Below are 6,872 nucleotides of genomic sequence, written 5' to 3' on the forward strand. Positions count from 1 at the left end.
ATTATTATTATTATTATTATCATTACGGTTTTTATTATTATATTTGTCTTTGACTTTATTTTTATTTTTTTTGCCATACCTACCAAAGGGATATGAATTGAAAACAAATAAATAAATAAACATGCATTCATAAATATTTATTACTGACCATGAAACTGTATTTTGCATTTTTCCATATTATTATTATTACTACCACTATTATTATTATTATTTAAATAAATATTTTTGTCCTTGTGACAAATTATTTAATTTAATTTAATTTTTTTATTAAAATGAGTTTTTCAAATTGTTTACTTGTTCATTTTGAACCCTGTTTGTGATGTTTCTAAGGTTCAAACCGTATCTCAGCTCCTCATTTAGGCTTATGAAGACGTTAGTTGTGTTCTGCTGGTTTATCAGTAGACCTGAACATGAGCGCAGCTCTCTTAATTAAGCAGACGTTCAAACCTCCCTCCGCGACTCCAGCAGCGATGTATGTTCACGCGGCAGATGAGCGGATCTTCTCTATGACAGTCATCAGCCCTGCAGGAACCAAACACTCAGGATGTGGCATAACATCATCTGTAAACTCCTGCGTTAAACCCCAGTAACGCCACCGCCAGGGACGGGAAGGTTATGTGTCAGAATCTCTGAGCGTGCATGAGCAACTACAAAACTAATGTGATATACACTGTCAAAACCCACTGAGCTCCTCATCTAGACAGCATTTCAAGGCATCGCAGATAAGATACCTTGTTTTGGCCAAATTCTAGGGCATTGTTACATGTACACTACCACTTGGGGTCAGTAAGATTAATACTTTACTCATCAAGGATGCATTAAATTAATCAAAAGTGACAGTAAAGACATTTATAATGTTACAAAATGTCTATTTCAAATAAATGCTGTTCTTTTGAACTTTCTATTCATCTGTGAATCCTGAAAAATAAAATGCATCACAGTTTCCACAAAAATATTGGGCAGCACAACTGTTTTCAACATTGATAATACTCAGAAATGTTTCTCGAGCAGCAAATCAGCATATTAGAATGATTTCTGAAGATCACGTGACACTGAAGACTGGAGTAATGATGCTGAAAATACAGCTTTGATCACAGAAATAAATTATAGTTTAACAGAGATTCACATTGAATACAGCTGTTTTAAATTCTAATAATATTTCACTGTTTTTAATGTATTTTTGATCAAGTAAATGCAGCCTTGGTGAGCAGAAGAGACTTCTTTCAAAAACATACATCTTACTGACCTCAAACTTATTTCAGTATTACTGAGATACCATTATATATATTTTTTAATAAATTGAATAAATTTTTATTTTTATATTTTTCATTTGATTTTAATTTTGCGATTTTGTTGTACATTGTCATTTTTCGTACTAAAAAAATGATATATATATATATATATGTGTGTGTGTGTGTGTGTGTGTGTGAGCAATATCACATGAGCAGCAGTGTTTCTTATGTATTTACACACTCGTGTCATCGAACTGTTGTACGTTCATTTGTTGTGCGTTTATACAACAGTTTGATGGCACGAGTGTGTAAGTACATAAACAACAACAGGGTGTCTTTAATAACCATCTTTTGTGCAAACTACTTTCTTCTGCCATTGATTCAATTCTCAAGTTGACAGTTTAACAGCTGAACCCAAGCCTCCTTTACTATTTTGAAAATGTCACTTTAGAACTAGTAACGAAGGAACGTTGAGTTGCTTCATTGAAAGCTTATTGTATTACTGTATTAAAAGTTCACTGTATTATGTAGATTCGAGTAGTATGAGAGAGAGCTGGACTGAGCGAGTTGTAGAGTATTATGAAAGAGATGGACTGAGCGAGTGTGATTACCTGCATCTGATACAGCATTCATTCTTCAGCTCAATCTCATATTCACAATAAAACATGAGATTGAATGTCCGCTGAGGAAAGCGATATCTTTGTCATACTAGCTTTCATCTGTTAAGGGTGATTTCTGATGACAGCTGCTCACTGCATTTCTTAACTGCGTCTTACAAGCTGTTATTGAAAGTAAAAAGAACTTCCTTCTTTATAACCCTGTTTCAGTCTCTTTCAATATAAAAGTCTTTACTGCGGACTCACTCAGAAAAACAGTCTCTTATGACTAATAAGGGAATAATGTCACTAAAATCACCATCACGAACATACACACACTGTTTCCCAATACTAAATAGGCAGAGTTCTGATATACAGCATTAAAGTTACATAAAATATAACGTGATGAGATTTTGCTCTCAGCCAAAACTATTCGCTCTGAAACAAATAATAGATTAATGAGACCAAAGACTGTCTGTTAGATTTACCAAAACGAATTATATCTCATGTTTAACCACTATAGAGACATCAGAGCCAGCGGTGATTTCCAGAAGATCTGGCCGAAGATCTTCAAATTCCAGATGATGTCATTTTCAAATAGACGTTATATTTATTAACAAGCTGCATATCTGAAGTCTAAACAACTACATTCTTAAACTATCTCAAACTCTTAAAACTACATTCTGTGACACAAAAACAGTATTATTTATTAAATTATAGTGGATTTGGGCGTCCGCCATGACACTCGCTGTGAGAAATACCGCAAGCGGAGTGATACAAACGTTGAAACGGTTGGAGTTCTGTTATCACTAGAATATCGCACTGCTGGAAAAGGCTCTCAACCAATCAGATTCCAGGACCAGAAAAAACTGTGGTAAATATATATAAACTAAAACTACAGCTGAACTCTCTCTGTGTGTGTGTGTGTGTGTTTGCAACTAGCCGAAATACGTTTTTTATATTTTATTGCTTTCTTTTTCAATTTGATTTCAGTGAACATTTTATTTCAAGTAAAGACATTTTTTATGGTTTTAATTTTAGTTTCAGTTTTAGTATAATAATAAACAAATACAACTATAATAACCCTGAAACAGAAATATTGTTGCTTATATTTCATTTAACATAAACAAATACTGATATAAGACTAAAATTTGATTACTATCCTCAATGTTTGAAGGTTGATGCCAATGCAGGGTGTTACAAATTAGACTGAACACAACACTGAATACAAATACACTTATATTTGATTAAATACTAAATCTTTCGATCTAGTTAATGCTGTAACAGCTTCTCTAAAGCGGTCTGTGAAGGTTTGGGAACAAAACGATTCCATCACTTCAGCATCATGAGGCTAATCTTGAGCGACGGGCCGTTTCCCCACAGGGCAGTCAAGTGAAAACACTCGAACAAAACACCTCGTGATCCTCCCTCCAACTCGTCTCCATACGGCCCGTCAATCTATTAAACCGTCTCTTAACGTTTCTCCTGGTCAGATCTGAAGAGAAGAATCCGCCGAGAAACACAACACTCCTGCTCATTTAGCAGCATCTCTGCTCCGCTGGAGAACGGATGAGAGGCCAAACGATTATCTGCACGAGGAAAAACAAACGCCAGCATCTGCAAACATCAGAAAATGCCTCGGTGCTCTTTGCTTTGCGATTAAAACATCTCTCTTTCAGACAGCCCTCTCTGTGGTCAATATCTCAATGCGATGTCGTTTAATTACCTCGAGTGCACTAGGAAACAACATTATCTCCCCTCAAACTGCAAACATCACTATTACGATTGCTCATAGTTAGTGTTAATGATTTGAACAAAACCTCTTATGCACGCAATTTATCCTGCAGCGTTCGTGTTCTAGAAATACGTTTCCTCTAAACCAAAACATTTAGAGAAAAACAAGGTTAAAAAATGTAAAAATAAATAATAAAAAATGTAACTAAATAAAAATGTCATTTAAAGTATTTTTAAATAACTGTTACTACTATATTAAAATATCATTATACTTCATTACACATATATATATATATATATTATACTACATTAAATATCATAATTATTTTTTGCCACACCTACCAACAGGAGATGAATTGGGGGTGAAAAACACACAAAATATTAAATCACATTACTGATCATGTAACTGTATTTTGCATTTTTAAATTTTTCATATTAATATTATTATTATTACTACTACTTTAAAATCGGTGTCCAAAATATTTTTTTGCCACACCTACCACCAATGGGAGATTAATTAAAAATAAATAAATAAATAAAATATTATATAATAAATAATAAATGTTTATTACTGACCATGAAACTGTATTATGCATTTAGCAATTCTGCATATTATTATTATTATTACTACTACTACTACTGAAAAAACCCTCAATGCAAAGTACTACACTTCTGCACATAATTTATATAACGTTTGTGCTAGAGACAAAAAAGTTTGAAGAAAAACATTAAAATTAAAAATAAATAAATAACAAAAAATATAATTAAACTAAATAAAGTAAAAATTGTTTGAAATAATACATATATTTATAATAACAACATAATACATGATGTAAATAAATACATATTTTTCAAATAATATTTTACAGACATTTATAATATACTTTTTTTTTGTCTTTATTCACCAGGAAAATTATTTTTTGAAGTTATAAATAAAACATATTATTGCAGCACGCTTTACAAGAAAATACCATTTCAGTCTTTCTGCCTCAAAATTTCATGTTTAATTCAGTGTGACTTGCCATTTCTTTGTATTTATTTGAAAAATGTACTAGCAATTTCTAAGTCAACATTATTTCTAGACCTAATTTTACACCAAATGTAAATTAAAATATACAGCTGTCTTGTCAAATTTTAGGATGGTGGTCTTCGCAGAAGCATGATTATATTTGGGGGTCTGCAGCATCTAAAAGATTGAAAACTTGACTTGGGCCGGTTAACATCCCACAAAAAACCCTAGCAACCACATAGAATATCCTAGCAACCACATACCAATAGAATGCATTATCAACTGAAGAGTAATGCAATAAAAAAAAACATTCCAAACACCTTAGTAACTGCATAGCAACCACCTGAAACTGCAAATTGGTTTAAGTGCTATATATTTTTTTCTGGTATTCTGATATATCTTCTGTTATTCTTCAGGCGAGCACTGCTCACTATAGCGCTGCTCTTCATCTTTGAATCGCCTCTAGTTCAGAAGAAAATGATTAGCGCTGCTCAGGTTTGCGTAATTGCACATTTAGCATCTCACCAGTGCATTCTCATCAACTCTTTAAACAGTCGTTTCCTATCATTTTCTCACTCATTCAGAGCGGTTCTCCTTCTCATTCAGCCCGAGACACACACATACATACATAATGAATGAATGACTTGATTGAATAAAAACTAGAGCTGCTTCAGATAAATGGCTGTGAGGGTGTAAATCTTTGATGAGGCCCATCAGATCATTATTGAGGGTGATAATACATCGATTTAATGACAAAAGACAGAAACGTGTTTTCGGCATCAATACCACTTTAAAAGTGGCACATTTCAAGGGATATCAGCAAATCAAGTCATAAGCGTGTGAGATATTTGCTCAGAGGACGCAATTACACTTAAGTGAACACACAGCATTAGAGAAGGTTGGATGCGTTTTCGAGCCAAGCCCCCGCGAGATGCGATTGTTAGATATTGTGCACATCTTTGCAGCTGGGATCACACAGATACAGGCATTAATGTGTCACTAATCCAGTTTCCGCCGCCCGTGTTTGTTCAGGCGTCCTGCAAACCCACCGCTGTTCGAGCAGGAGTTGTGTGCTCGTAAATATGTACTTAGTAAATGCTACAGATAAAGCCAGCAGAGCCAGAGCCGTCTGTGAGGAGACGCTGACTGCCAGCTGATGGGACGGATCCATCAGTAAAGCTGGGAGGAGACGCTCTGAATTCATCAGGGCTGTAAACAAAGCTGTGCCTCGGAGGAAAGGAGGCGGGATGCATTCAATATTTGAGCTGTGAGGGAGTGGAGGGGAGAAAATTAAGTTTGTTTCACCTGCCAGTGGTGACAGAATCTAAAGTATTTCATGCCGAGAGTAGTAAAGAGTAGTAAAGTATTTCATGCCGAGAAACTGTATTTTGCATTTATTTTTATAAAAAATATTATATGCAATATAATAATAATAATAATAATAATGTATTAATAAAATATATTTTATTGCATCTATAAAAATATAGGTAGAACATATATTATAAAAATGTAACATAAAATATAATAACAATAATAAATATAAATAATGACAATAATAATAATAATAAATAGCATTATATTATAAATAAATTATTGCATATATAATAATAAATAATAACAATAATATTAATAATGAGGAAAAATATATCATTACATTGCACATATTTTTTAGAAAATATACAATTATTATTTATATTATAAAAACAACAACAACCATAATAATAATAATAATATGACTATATTGTGCGAGTGTGTGCGCATGTGTGTGTGAGTGTGTGTGAGTGAGAGAGAGTGAGAGAGAGAGAAAGAGAGAGAGACAGAGCGAGAGAGAGACATAAGAATGTGTGTACTGTGTGTATTGTATCTGACCTCAGTGTGTTTCTCTACTGTACACCAGTGACCCTCAGCATGTGTGAGTTTATATGTTAGACACTGTGGTATCAAATGTACACACATGTTCTAATTTGTTACACTGCTTATTTAAGTTTAAATTGTTATAATGTTTTTTTCTATTATTTTGATCTTTTCATTGTTATTATGTTTCTCCACATATATTCCAAGCTTTGGCAATATTGTATTTTTTTTACAGTCATGCAGTCAGTCAATTTTGAATTGAATTGAATTGAGACCGAGAGAGATTGAGAGATGCTTTCAGAGAAGAAAAGTAAACAGATTTTTCCTTTTTCCTGAAGAAACTGTGCTGCAAAAGTCACTGTAACAATGCTGTAACTCAGTTTCTGTGGTGTTCTGAGTGGATCTTAGTAAAACAATTATATATATATATATATATATATATATATC

General features: G+C 33.2%; 1 protein-coding gene across 4 annotated transcripts in view; it reads right to left on the reverse strand.

Annotated features, from left to right (window-relative positions):
• The window catches only part of LOC107720583 (heparan sulfate glucosamine 3-O-sulfotransferase 1-like), a 62,151-nt gene that overhangs the window by 20,837 nt on the left and 34,442 nt on the right, over positions 1-6,872 (reverse strand). The window contains exon 1 of one of the 4 annotated variants that reach the window (XM_016528325.1): positions 448-465. The exons of the other annotated variants lie outside the window; for them this stretch is intronic. The gene's annotated coding sequence lies outside the window, so the exon portion shown is untranslated. Of the gene's footprint in view, positions 1-447; positions 466-6,872 lie in introns of those variants that run through there. 4 annotated transcript variants of the gene reach the window in all.

Source organism: Sinocyclocheilus rhinocerous, unplaced genomic scaffold (assembly GCF_001515625.1).
Source record: "Sinocyclocheilus rhinocerous isolate Xijiao unplaced genomic scaffold, SAMN03320098_v1.1 scaffold1304, whole genome shotgun sequence".
NCBI lineage: Eukaryota > Metazoa > Chordata > Actinopteri > Cypriniformes > Cyprinidae > Sinocyclocheilus > Sinocyclocheilus rhinocerous.